Genomic DNA, 12,856 nt, shown 5'->3' on the forward strand with positions numbered 1-12,856 from the left:
CTGCTCTTTGCCCCCAGACTTCCTGGAGAGAGCTCATGTCACCCTTGCTCCCACGCACACTCACCTCCTTTCAGCTCCTGCTGGGCAATGATTTCTGCCAGGGTTGATTTTGCTTTCTTGATGTGCTCTTTCAACTCCTGGATCTCTGTGTTCCATCTCTCAGTTCCCAAGGGATTTTCTGCCCAAGGCCCTTGGGGTTTGGGGCTTTCTTTAGAGTCACTATCATAGTGAAGGAAGAGCTGATGGTCCTAATAACCATCAGCAGAAGATTGTACTGATCCACCTTGGGACCTTACTGTGAGGTTATAGTGAAGATTGGGTCCCTGTGGAAGAGGAAGCAATACATGACACTTCTTCCTGGAAACTACTGCTCATCAATGCTCACCACAAAGGCTCTGCTGTCCTGAGCACCTGAGGAGGCAGCAGACACACACAGACAAAGGGACAGAAGAAAGGTTCCCAATACAATGCAGATAGGAAAGTAAAGAGGAAGGAGAGGGGTAGTGAGGGATGGAGAAAGGGGAAATGGAGAGGGGCAGGCATGTAAGCCAGGGCCCGAGACAGGGGAACAGGTTGCCTAAGTGCATAGGAGAGAGTTCAAGAGGAGAGGCTGGCCTGCAGGGGCAGGAGGAACAGGAGGTCCAGATGTGTACATCAGGGAAGGCCCATGGTTACACATGTACAGGGGGTAGGGCAGGGGGGCAGGGGGCTGAAATAGGGGTGCTTCCTCTCTGCAGACTTCTCATGGATAAGGTGGGACAGGCAGGTTGGGGCAGTGTAAGGGAGGGTTGTGGCCCCAAAAGTATTGAGTGGGGTTGTACCATAAAGGGATGTAAAGCAGTGGGTGGGTCCAAATTAAAGATCAACATCTGGAGGCCTAGGTAGGGGAGGTAAATGGTCCTATTAGCATCTCCTGGGAAAAGGCAGCTGGCAGTGTTTTCAAAGACCTGATGTATCTTTTCAATAGATGATGCTGGAAACATTGGATTTCCACACACAAACAATGAAGTTGGACCCTTTACTTACTCACAGATAGAAATTAACTCAGGACTGGGGATGTAGCTCAATGAGAGAGTGCTTGCCTAGCTTGTCCAAGTGTCTGGGTTCAATATTCAGATTATACACACACACACGCACACACAAACTCAAAATACAAACTATAAAACTTAGAAGAAAACACATTGGCAGCTACATATAGTGATATATGCCTGTAATCCCAGCTACTCAGGAAACTGAAGCAAATGAATGCAAGTTCAAGGTCAACTTGAGAAACTTAGTCAGAGACCCTATCTCACAATAAAATTTTTTAAATGCCTGTCATGTAGCTCAGTGGTATTATTAGCATGAGAGAGATTATAGGTTCAATTCATGATACTAATAATATATATATATATATGTATATATAATATATATATATATATATATATATATACATGTATACCCATATATGTATATATTAGATATACATATTTGTTAGGAAATATATTGGCAATAATCTTCAGAACAAATAATTACTAATTTTCAATTATATAACACCAAAAGCACTTGTCAGACAATATAGAAAACAATTGATAAATTTGACCCATCAAAATAATTAAGATAAAAACATCTGAACACCTAAGTATACCCATAGAAATGGTGACCTGCAGAATGGGAGAAAATATTTGCAAGTCTAATATCTAATAAGAGATTAACATTCAGAAAGTATTAAGAAATCCTGAGCTGGGGTAGAAATCCTCAGCTGTAGAGCACTTGCCTAGAATGTGTAAGAGCCTGGGATTGATCCCAGTTCCACAAAACAAGCAAACAGAAAAGAATCTGGACAACTCAAAAATAATATAAATGTTGAATCTATTCAGAATTGGGAAAAATATCTCTATAACCTGTTCCCTGGTAGATTCACAAATACCCAATAAGCACATGAACAGATACTCAACATCAGCAGCCATTAGGGAAATGAAAATAAAAGCACAATAAGACTCCATGTTGTACACATGAGGATGGCTACCATTTAGAAAAAAGAATGTGGAATGAACTAGTTCATAAATATGTAGAAAACTGCAGCACAGGAACATTGCTTGCCTATGCATACAACAGTGCAGATGCTATGAAAATAGTAAGGGAAATCCTCCAAATGCTCAAAAGGTACTTTCTGTATAATCCAGTTACTGTATTTCTGGGCATAAACACAACAGTAGTGAAGGCAGGTGAATTCAGAGATGTGCATACACCCACATTAATAGCACCATTGTTCCCAAAAGCCAAAAGATACAAGTAACCCAAGTACCCATCAACTGAGGAACACCTCATCAAAATGTGGCTTATATGCCAAAGGAATATTACTCTGAATTTAAAAGGAAGGGCATTCTGTTAGTTGTTACACTATGGATGATCTTGACGTTAGTATACAAAGTATATAAAGAGGGACAAGTTGCACAACCTGGGGGAGGCCCTTCACAGTGGAAGGGCTGGAGTGGAGCAAGTCACACCCCAAAAGAGCATCAGGTTAGGAAAACATAGGGGCCAGGGGTGTTACTCAGAGGTGGAGTGCATGGTTGAGACCAGGTTCAATGCCCAGCACAAAGAAATGAACAACAAATAAAAAACATCACAGGATAAAAGTGGTGATGGGAGAGGCCATAGTTGGGGAACACCAGGACCAACCAAGTACCAAAATACAGATTTGGACACATGGTTGAGGGAGCCAAAGCCCTCTAAGGTAAAGGAACCCCCAAAAGGAAGGAGAAGGGCAAAGAGCAGGAGGACCAAGAGCCTTTTTCTAATATGGATGGGAAGGGGAGGAGGGAAGGGCAAGAGAGATTAGTAGTCTGGTCAAGGAATGACTAGGGGTGGGGGTTGAACACAGCATAGAGGTGACCCTAGGAGAACGGGGGTTAGGGGGAAGACAGGGGTGTTGCTCTGGATGAAGGAAAATGAGAGTGGCTATAGATTGCAAAGGTCCCACCAGAGGGGGCTTGTGACAGGTGGAAGTTGGTGAGGGCTCCAGGCAGGGAGGCAGGGGTAGTGAGGAAAAGGTCCCATAGCAGAGAGGTGTAGAGAGACCAGGGAGAGACAAAGTCCAGCACCTGTAGGGTGGAGAGTAGAGGTATAAAAAAGGCAAGGGTTGGATAAAGAAGTGGGCAAGAGACCATCAGGAAGGTAATGCCCACACTGGGAGAAAGAGGGCATGATGCTGAGAACAGCAGGGAGGTCAAGGTGTCCTGCACTGTGCTCAGAGCCAATGACTGTCAGCACCAAGACTCCTGCTGGGAAGGGCTCGGAGCAGTGGGATGAAGAGAAGACCCAAGGACAGAAGGCTCCACCAAAAACAGGGTCATCAGGCTGGGAGTGTAGCTCAGTGGCAGAGCAATTGCCTGGCATGCTTGAGGTCATGGGTTTAATCCCAGCACCACAGGAAAAAAAAGGAAAAAACAAAACCAGTTGGGTTTATCAAATTTCTAATTTCATTCTACACAGAAATGAGAAAGAATTCTAGAATTCATGTGGAACCATAAAAGACCCTGCTGTGGTTTAGATATGAAGTGTCCCCTCATGTGCAAGATAATATAAGAAAGTTTAGATGTGAAGTGACTTGGTTATGAGAGTCTTAACCTAATTAGTATTAATCCCCAGGTAGGAGCTATAAGGTGGTAACTGTAGGAAGGTAGGTTGTGGCTAGGTAAGGTGAGTCATTGGCAGTATGTCTTTGGGGTACATATTTTGTGTTGTTGGGTGGAGCTCACTCTCTCAGCTTCCTGGTTAAATGTCCTGAGCTGCTTTCCTCCAACTCACTCTTCTGCCATGATGTCCTGCCTTACTTAGGGCCCCAAGGAATGAAGTCAGCCATCTATGGATAGTGACCTCTAAAACTGCAAGTCCCCAAGTAAACTCTTCCTCCTCTAAAATTGTTCTGGTCAGGTCTTTTGTTCACAGAAACCAAAAAGGTGACAAAAAATAGACCCCCCAAAATGAAAACTCTGTTGATTAAAAAGGACAGTGCTGGGAATATCATAAAACCAGATTTCAAAATAGATTTTAAAACTACAATAAATGAAACATCATGGTATTGGCAAGAAAACAAACATGATGACCAATGGAAAGGAACTCAGAAATAAACCCACACATGTAGAGTGAATGCATTCTTGACAAAGGTGCCAAGTGTACAGAATATGAAATTGGTATCTCAATAAAAGCCATTGAAAAAACAAGCTATTCACAAACATAAGAATGGAAATGGACCCTCACATAAGCCCTTATATGAGAATCAAACTCAAAATGCATTAAAGATTTAAATGTAAGTCCTGAAGCAGGGTATGGTAGAGCAGTCTTGAGTTCTAGTTATGTGGTAGGTTGAGGCAGGATGAGCACATGAGTTTAAGACCATCCTGAGAAAAAGAGGAGAAATGCTTACCAACACACACACACACACACACACACACACACACACACACACACACACACCAACTGAAACTACAAAGCTACCAGAAGAAAACAGGAGCAAAGTCCCTGACATTGGTCTGGATAGAACTTTCTTGGATATGATCCTCAAAGCACAGGCAACAAAAGGAAAAATACACCAACAGAAAAGCATTCAACTAAAGTGCTTCTGCCACAAAAAGAAAATAATTAAGAGAGTGAAAAGAAATTCACACACTGGGGCTGAGTTTGTGGCTCAGTGGTAGAGTGCTTGCCTAGCATGTGTGAGGCACTATGTTCAATTCTCAGCACCATATATAAATAAAAAAGTAAACATAAATTGATAACTAAACAATATTTTTTAAAAAAGAAACTCACACACTGAAAAAATATTTGCAAATCATGAATCAGATAAGGGGCTACTCCCCAAAGTATGGGATGCAAAAAGTAGATGTACTCCTTTTCAGAGAGATAGGTAAAAGAGGAAATTCACTGAAATTCAATATCAGACAGTCAGAGGCTATTCAAGACTCAGAAATCCTGTGCATTGAACAAAAAGTAAAAATACATTGGAACCAAGTTGGTTGTGGCAGTGGCACTGGCTCACCACAGAGGGGAGGAAAGACACAGAGAAAAACACACTTGGCACAGAAAAACCTGTAGATCATAAAAACAGCATGTAATTAATTGATCCACTGGCCACACAGTAAACAGGTGTTGGAAAAGAATTCTCTGTTTCTCAACTGGCAAGCAGGCAGCTGAGACAGGAACCATTTTGAGGAGGCCATGCTGCAGCTTCCTGCTTCCAGAGCCCAGAAGATCCTAACAAATATCTCTATACTGTCCAGATGAGTACCCACAGTGTGGCCTGGGTTGTACCTAGAACAATGAGTGAAACAGGCACAGACACTGTCTGTGTGGGGGTGGGGGGGCTTCAAGTCAGAAATACTTCGAGAACTGCAACTCACTGTCCATTGAGTCTGGTGACTCACATGACCTCCTTGAAGAGGGTTGGGAATCTGAAGGACATAAGCACACTCAGGGACTAACCCCTGGATGGCTATATTTGTGGGCAGCTGAGTGTGTGACACTTGTGCAGGTTGCGCTCCCCTTCCGCACAAGTAGAAACTCCAGAGATCCAGACTCCCAGCAAAGATCTACATCTGTCTGGCCACAGTGTTGATCTGGAAAGCCAGAGCAGATACCACCCAACCAAGTTCCCAAGGCCTAAAAGTCTCAAGCCACAGCCACCAGATCTTCCCAATTGGAACTCTGTAGCAGGCTCACCCTGGGAGTGCATCAATATGGTCTGTGAGAGAAAACTCCAAGCAACAGTCCTTCCTATTCCATTACCCCTTACACTGGTAAGAAGCTGAGAGCTATTTCAACAAGCTTCAGTTTTAGACTACTCCTGCTGGCAGCTGTGAGAGAAATAGAAAAAGAGGAAGGGGTTAACAACTCCCAGAGCTTGATCTCTGTCTCTTATTATAGCCCAAAAGAGGAAAATTATTTTACTTCTCATAAAATGTTTTTTTCTATTTCTATTTTATTTTGGTATTTTTATTGTGCTGATTATTTCATGAATATATATATATACCAATACATAATGTTTTACATTTTTTCTCATTTTTAGCATTGTTTATTTTCCCTTGGCTTTGAGGGTTAAAAGGTTGTTTTTATATTTTGGTTTTGTTTTATTTTAATTTGTTTATTTCCCTTGTTCTCTTTTTCTCCTTTCTTCTCCCACTAACAGCCAAATTCTCTTTCTCTCTCCCTTTACTTTTCTATTTTCTGGCATCCCTCTTTACAACCATCACTTGCTACATCTCTTCTGTATTCACTCTGTTTACATTTTTAACATTCTAAACTTACTTTTACTATCCTATCATATTTTCTCTCTCTCTCTCTCTCTCTCTCTCTCTCTCTCTCTCTCTCTCTCTCTCATTGGAGCTTGAACTCAGGGGCACTCAACCACTGAGACACATCCTTAGCGCTTTTTTGGGATTTTATTTAGAGTCAGGGTCTCTCAGGGTTGCTTAGAGCCTCACCATTGCTAAGCCTGAATTTGAACTCACTATCCTCCTGCCTCAGCCTCCCAAGCCACTGGGATTATAAGCCTGCACCACAACCCTCATATTCCTCTCTCTTCTGAACAGCATTTTCACCATCTCTTAGAATGCCTAATTTATATAACTCTGGCTCACACCATTCATGTTGTTGCAAGGATTAGTTCTGTGGCTGCTATAGTTGACACTCATTGTTTATTTTAATACTGGATCTAGGTCATGGCTATTTATGTTTTTGCTATTGGAAACTGCTGACCCCACTATTCCTAATTTTGTGGTATTAGTGTTGTAAATGTGCACTAGGTATTAGTTTTAATGAAGTACATTATTTGTTTCAGTGATTGGGACTTTTGGTTTCCTTTTTTCTGTAAAGTGCTGGGAATTGACAGGGACACTATAGGTCACAGGGTAGATGCTCTGCTGCTGAAATAAACCAGCAATGAGACTAAACAACTTACACACACAAAAATTAACTGCACCAACTTCAGCAAAATTTGGTACAAAGAATAAAACAGAAAAAAAAAATACACCTAAACACCAATGCCATTCGGGAATGACTAGGGAGTGCCCTTGGGTCCGACTCCTAGACGTCCACTCAAAAATAGAGAGAGAATGAACACAAAGGTTATCAGTACCATTCTGCTGAGGGATCCCAACATAGAGTGCTCTAGGACACTGTGATAAGAGAAGGCTATGGCCTAAAAAGGCCCACACATAACAGGGAAAGAGAAATCCATCCCAACAGATGCATAAAACCCAACACAGGAATACAAGAGTCATGAAAACCAAGCTAACACAACAACTGCTAAAATTGATAATTCACCAGAAAATAACTAAAGATATTCAAGTATGTGAAATATCAGATAAAGAATTCAAAAGAATGATTATAAAAATGATGAATGAATTTTAAGACAACACAGGAAAACCACTGAATGAATTAAGAAAGTCAGTGAAGAGTATGAAATAGAAGTTCAATAAGGAGATAGAGATATTGAAAAGGAACCAAACAGAAATCTTGGTTCACAATAAGTCACTTAAAATCTTCAGTTGAAAGTCTCTTTCATAGAGTAGGTCATGCTAAAGACAGAATCTCAAAGCTCAAAGAGAAAGTGGTAGGCCCTGAACATTCAGACAATATTACAGAGACTAAGTAAGGTGGCCAGAATATATAAGAACTTTGGGACAACATTGAGAGACCAAATTTAAGAATCCTTGGAATTGAAGAGAGTTATGGGAGACAGGCTAATGGCATAGATAACCTCTTCAGGGAAATAATAGAAAAATTTCCAAACCTTGAGAATGAGGGGCCATCCAATACAGGAGGTATTGAAACCCCAAACAGACAACATCAAAAAAGAACCTCTACAGAACATATAATTAAAATGATTAACATACAGAGCAAGGAAAAAATGGTAAAAGCCTCTGGGAAGAATGTCAGGTCACATTTAAAGGCAATTCAATCAGAATTACATCTGGTTTCTCAGCACAAACTCTAAAATCCAGGAGGGCTTTGAATGATGTGTTCCAAGCCCTGAAAGAAAATAACTGTCAGCCAAGATGGCTATATACAGCAAAGCTCTCCTTTAGAATCTAAGTGGAAAGGAAAACTTTTCAAAATAAGCAAAAACAAATAGAATTTATGAGTCCTCTGCTGGTTATTATTGAGCCAATAATTCACACAGAAGAAATAAAAAACAATCCCAGAGTTCAAAAATGGACAAATTTCATTTGAAGTGTCCTTACACAAATGAGAAACATGGCAAATTAAACATTAGAAATAAATCAAAATGGGGGCTGGGACTGTGGCTCAGCGGTAGCACACTTGCATGGCATGTGTGAGGCACTAGGATTCATTCTTATCACCTTGTATAAATAAATCAAATAAAGATCTATCAACAACTAAGAAAAAAAATTTAAAAACGAAATCAAAATGGCAGGAATTTATAGACACCTCTCTGTAATGACATCAAATGTAAATGATCTCACCTCTCCAATTAATTACACAGGCTGGCAGGATGGACTAAAAAATAAGACTCAACTGTATGTTGTTGTAAGTGGCTCATCCTCTAGATAAAGAGAACCACAAGTTGAAAGTGAACGGATGGAAATGGACAGACCATGCAAATGAAGTCCCCCTCAAATCATGAGTTTACACTCTCACACCCAACAAAGCAGACTTCAAGACAAAATTAATCACAAGAGACAAAGGTCACTTCCTAATGATAAAGATAACAACAAAGATAATGGTAAAGAGAACAACCCAACAAGAAGATTTAACTATAATAAACAGTTAAAACCGGGGCTGGGGTCGTGGCTCAGTGGTAGAGCAATTGCTTAGCATGTGTGAGGTATTATGTTTGGTTTTCAGCACCACATATAAATAAATGAATAAAATAAAGGTCCGTCAACATCTAAAAAATATTTAAAAAAAATAGTTAAAATCCAAAAGGTGGTGCACCTAATGATATAAAACTGTCACTACTCACATGAAAGACTCAGATAGATCCTGGTATAATAATAGTGTTATTTTTAACACACCTCTCTCATCACTAGATGGATCATCCAGAGATATATTTAGTAAAGAGTTTTATAATGAAAAAAATATTATAAATCAAATAGACTTAACAGATTCTAGAGACTATATATCCAACTTCAGCCACATACATCCTTCTCAGATGGCCATGGACCTGTCCCATAAACATATCACATATTAGGCCACAAAAGTTGAAAAATTGATACAATTCCTTGCATCTTATTTGATCATAATGGAATGAAATTGGAAATCAACAAAAAAAATACCTTCAGAACCTATAAAAACATATGGAGACTGAATAATACACTTTTGAATGATTAATGAGTAATAGAAGAAATCAAGAGAGAAACAAAAAACAGTGATATAACAGGGCTGGGGATGTGGCTCAAGTGGTAGTGCTCTCGCCTGGCATGCGTGCAGCCCGGGTTTGATCCTCAGCACCACATACCAACAAAGATGTTGTGTCCGCCGAGAACTAAAAAAATAAAAAAATAAATAAATATTAAAAAATTCTCTCTCTCTCTCTCTCTCTCTCTCTCTCTCTCTCTCTCTCTTTCTCTCTCCTCTCTCACTCTCTCTTAAAAAAATTCTATCTCCCTTATCTCCCTTTAAAAAAAAAAAACAGTGATATAACATACCACAACCTTGGCAACACTATGAACTTAGTTCTAAGACACAAGTTTATAACTATGAGTGCCTGTATTAGAAAATCAGAAAGATCCCAATAAACAGTCAAAGATCCCTGATAAACAGTCAAATCTCAAGACCCTTGAAAACCAATAAGATACCAATTCCAAAACCAGTAGAAGGGTATAAATAATTAAGCTCAGAAGGAAAATTGATGAAATAGAGAATACAGAAACAATAAAAAGGATCAATGATATGAAAAGTTGATTTGCTGAAAAGATAAAGAAGATTGATAAGCCCTTAGCTGAACTACCAAGAAAAAGAGAGAAGACCCAAATTAATCAAATTCGAAATGAAAAACGAGAAATCATTACAGATATTACAGAAATCCAGAGGATTATGAGGGACAGTTTTGAAAACTTATACTCCAATACATTGGAAAACATAGAAAAAATGGATACATTTCTAGACACATATGACCTGCCAAAATCCAATCAAGAAGACATAAAAAACTTATACAGACCAATAACTAGAAAGGAGATAGAAGCAGTAATAAAAAGTCTTCTGTTATTGTTTAGATATGAGATGTCCTTCAAGCTAGGGGGGCATCTTTATACCTAGGAATAATTCAAACCAAGGGGGTAAAAAAATCTCTACAATGACATCTATAGGACACTGAAGAAAGAAATTGAAGACACAGAAGATGGGATGAGACCTTCCATGCTCATGGATAGGAAGAAAGACTATTGCTAAAATGAACATAAAACCAAAGGCAAGACACAGACTCAATGAAATCCCCATGAAAATATCAAAGACATTTTTTTCACAGAATTAGAGAAAAGTTTTATTGTGCAGTTAGAAGATTGAAAGACAAAGAACAGCTAAAGGAATTCTGAGCCCAAAAAGTAATGCTGGAAGCATTACAACACCTGACTTCAAATTATACTACAGAGCAATAGTGACAAAAAAAATGCATGGTACTTAGCATAAAAACAGATACTTATACCAATGGTATACAACAGGAGATACAGAAACAAATCCACACAGATACAGTCATCTGATCCTTGAAAAAGGTGCTAAAACACACATTGGAGAAAAGACAACCCTGTAAACAAATGATGCTGAAAAACAGGCTTTGCCTATGTGGAAGTTTGGGAGGTGACTTTTATTTCTCACAGTGCACAAGTCAACTCAAAATAGATCAAAGACCAAAAATGGGAATTAGATCAGAAACTATGCAAATCCTAGATGAAAAGGAGGTCCAACACTTCAACATATAGATGTAGGTGATGACTTTCTCAATAGGACACTTAAAGCTCAGAAAATGATGCCCAGAGTTAATAAATGGGATGGCATCAGATGAAAAGGCTTCTGTACAATAAATAATTAAGAATGTGAAGAGAACATAAACTGAAATTTTATATAATAGTTTCTGTAAAAGCCCATTTTTTGGATACTAATGTTTGACATGGTTAATTCTTATTAATTTGTTGGACTTCTTTATTGTTAATAATGCAAATAGATAATTTTTAATTTCCCACAAGTAAAATTTCACTATTAATGGTTTGAAATGGGTGATAAGCAAACCAATTTGATATAACATATGAACAGTTGCCATTGTATTATAACACTATACACTTTCTTCACAGTTAAATTTTTAAAAATGTTTTTATACCATGTATTGTATATGTTTATAGTATATGTAGTAAATAAAAATATGGCCAAACATAAAAAATCAAAACTACACTGAGATTTCATTTTACTCCAGTTTGAATGGCAGCCATTATGAATACAAACAATAAGAAATGCTGGCAAGATGTAGAGAAAGAACAATGTTAGTTCATTTGTAAATTAGTAAAACCACTATGGAAATCAGTAGAAAGTTCCTCAGAAGACTAGGAATGGAACCACCACCCACCTGTACCACTCCTCTATATTAGTACTACTGAATCAAAGTTGTGATACTATCATGATACATGCAAATTCATGTTTATAGAAGCACAATTCACAGTAGCCACAGTAGGGTACCAGCCTAGATTTCCATCACTGGATGAACGAAAAAAGAAAATATGGTATATATAAATGAAGGAGTTCTAATTAGCCAAAAAAAGAATCATTTTTTTCCATTTTCAGGAAAATGGATGGAACTTTGACAAAATTATGTTCAGTGAATTAAGTCCAACTCTGAAAGTCAAGGGTCATATGTTTTCTCTCTTACATGGAAGCTAGAGAAGACAAACCAAAAGAAAGCTGGGAGGGTCTCATGAAAATTAAAAGGAAGATCACTAGAGTAGAGGAAAGGAATCAGGGGAGGGAGGAGGAAATGCAAAGAGAAAATACTGGGAAGGATATTAGACAATTAACTTGTTATATTGTGTACATGTATGTATATGCAAAAGCAAACTCCACCATTAAGTACAACTATCATATCAAGAAAAAATATAGAAAAATGAACAAAAAATGAACAAAGAGCCAGGCACTATGGTGCATGTCTGTAATCCCAGCTACTTGGGAGACTAAGGTAGGAGAATTCCTTGAACCAAGGAGTTTAATGCGAGCCTGGGAAACAGCAGCAGACGCACCTAAAAAACAAAACAAAATAAGATGAAAACAAAAGAACAATACATTGGGGTAAATACACAGGAAAAATATTAATCACTCTTAATAACAATAGCAACAACAAAAAAGTAATTAGGGCTGAGAGTGAAGCTCAGGAATAAAGGGTTTGCCCAGCAGACACAAGACCCTGAGATCAATCTCCAATATATTTATCTTAAAAGGTCCCTAAAAAGCAAGAAATTGTGTTATTTGTGACAATATAGATGAACCTAGAGGACATTAAATGAGAATAAAACAGACACAAAATGATATCAATTATATGTGGAGACTGGGACAGAGAGGAGGGGTGCTGGTTAGCACAGGTAGAGAGTAGACAGAGGAGGGGAGACACTGATCAAGGAATGCAAAGTTTCAATTAGAAAGGAGAAATAACTTCTATGCAGTTCTATAATACATGAAGATGATTACAGTAAATAACAATGTAGTGTATGTTGCAACATAGATCAAAGAGAGGATTTTAAATAATCTGACAACAAGGAAATGAAATATTTGAGGGGATGGATATGCTAATTACTCTGATTTGATCGTCATAAAATGTGTACATTTATCAAAATTTCACATTGCATCCCATAAAAAGAAAAGAAAACTTGAAAAA

General features: G+C 38.5%; 1 protein-coding gene and 1 long non-coding RNA gene across 3 annotated transcripts in view; one reads left to right on the plus strand and one right to left on the minus strand.

The window, feature by feature from the left end:
- The window catches only part of LOC144366280 (uncharacterized), a 470,215-nt gene that overhangs the window by 387,415 nt on the left and 69,944 nt on the right, over positions 1–12,856 (plus strand). The gene's annotated exons all lie outside the window — the stretch shown is intronic.
- LOC106145487 (MHC class I polypeptide-related sequence B-like) overlaps positions 1–12,856 on the minus strand; it is a 58,218-nt gene that overhangs the window by 41,707 nt on the left and 3,655 nt on the right. For both annotated transcript variants that reach the window (XM_078020321.1, XM_078020320.1), the window contains exon 2: positions 65–323. The gene's annotated coding sequence lies outside the window, so the exon portion shown is untranslated. The remainder of the gene's footprint in view (positions 1–64; positions 324–12,856) is intronic.

Source organism: Ictidomys tridecemlineatus, chromosome 8 (assembly GCF_052094955.1).
Source record: "Ictidomys tridecemlineatus isolate mIctTri1 chromosome 8, mIctTri1.hap1, whole genome shotgun sequence".
Taxonomy (NCBI): domain Eukaryota; kingdom Metazoa; phylum Chordata; class Mammalia; order Rodentia; family Sciuridae; genus Ictidomys; species Ictidomys tridecemlineatus.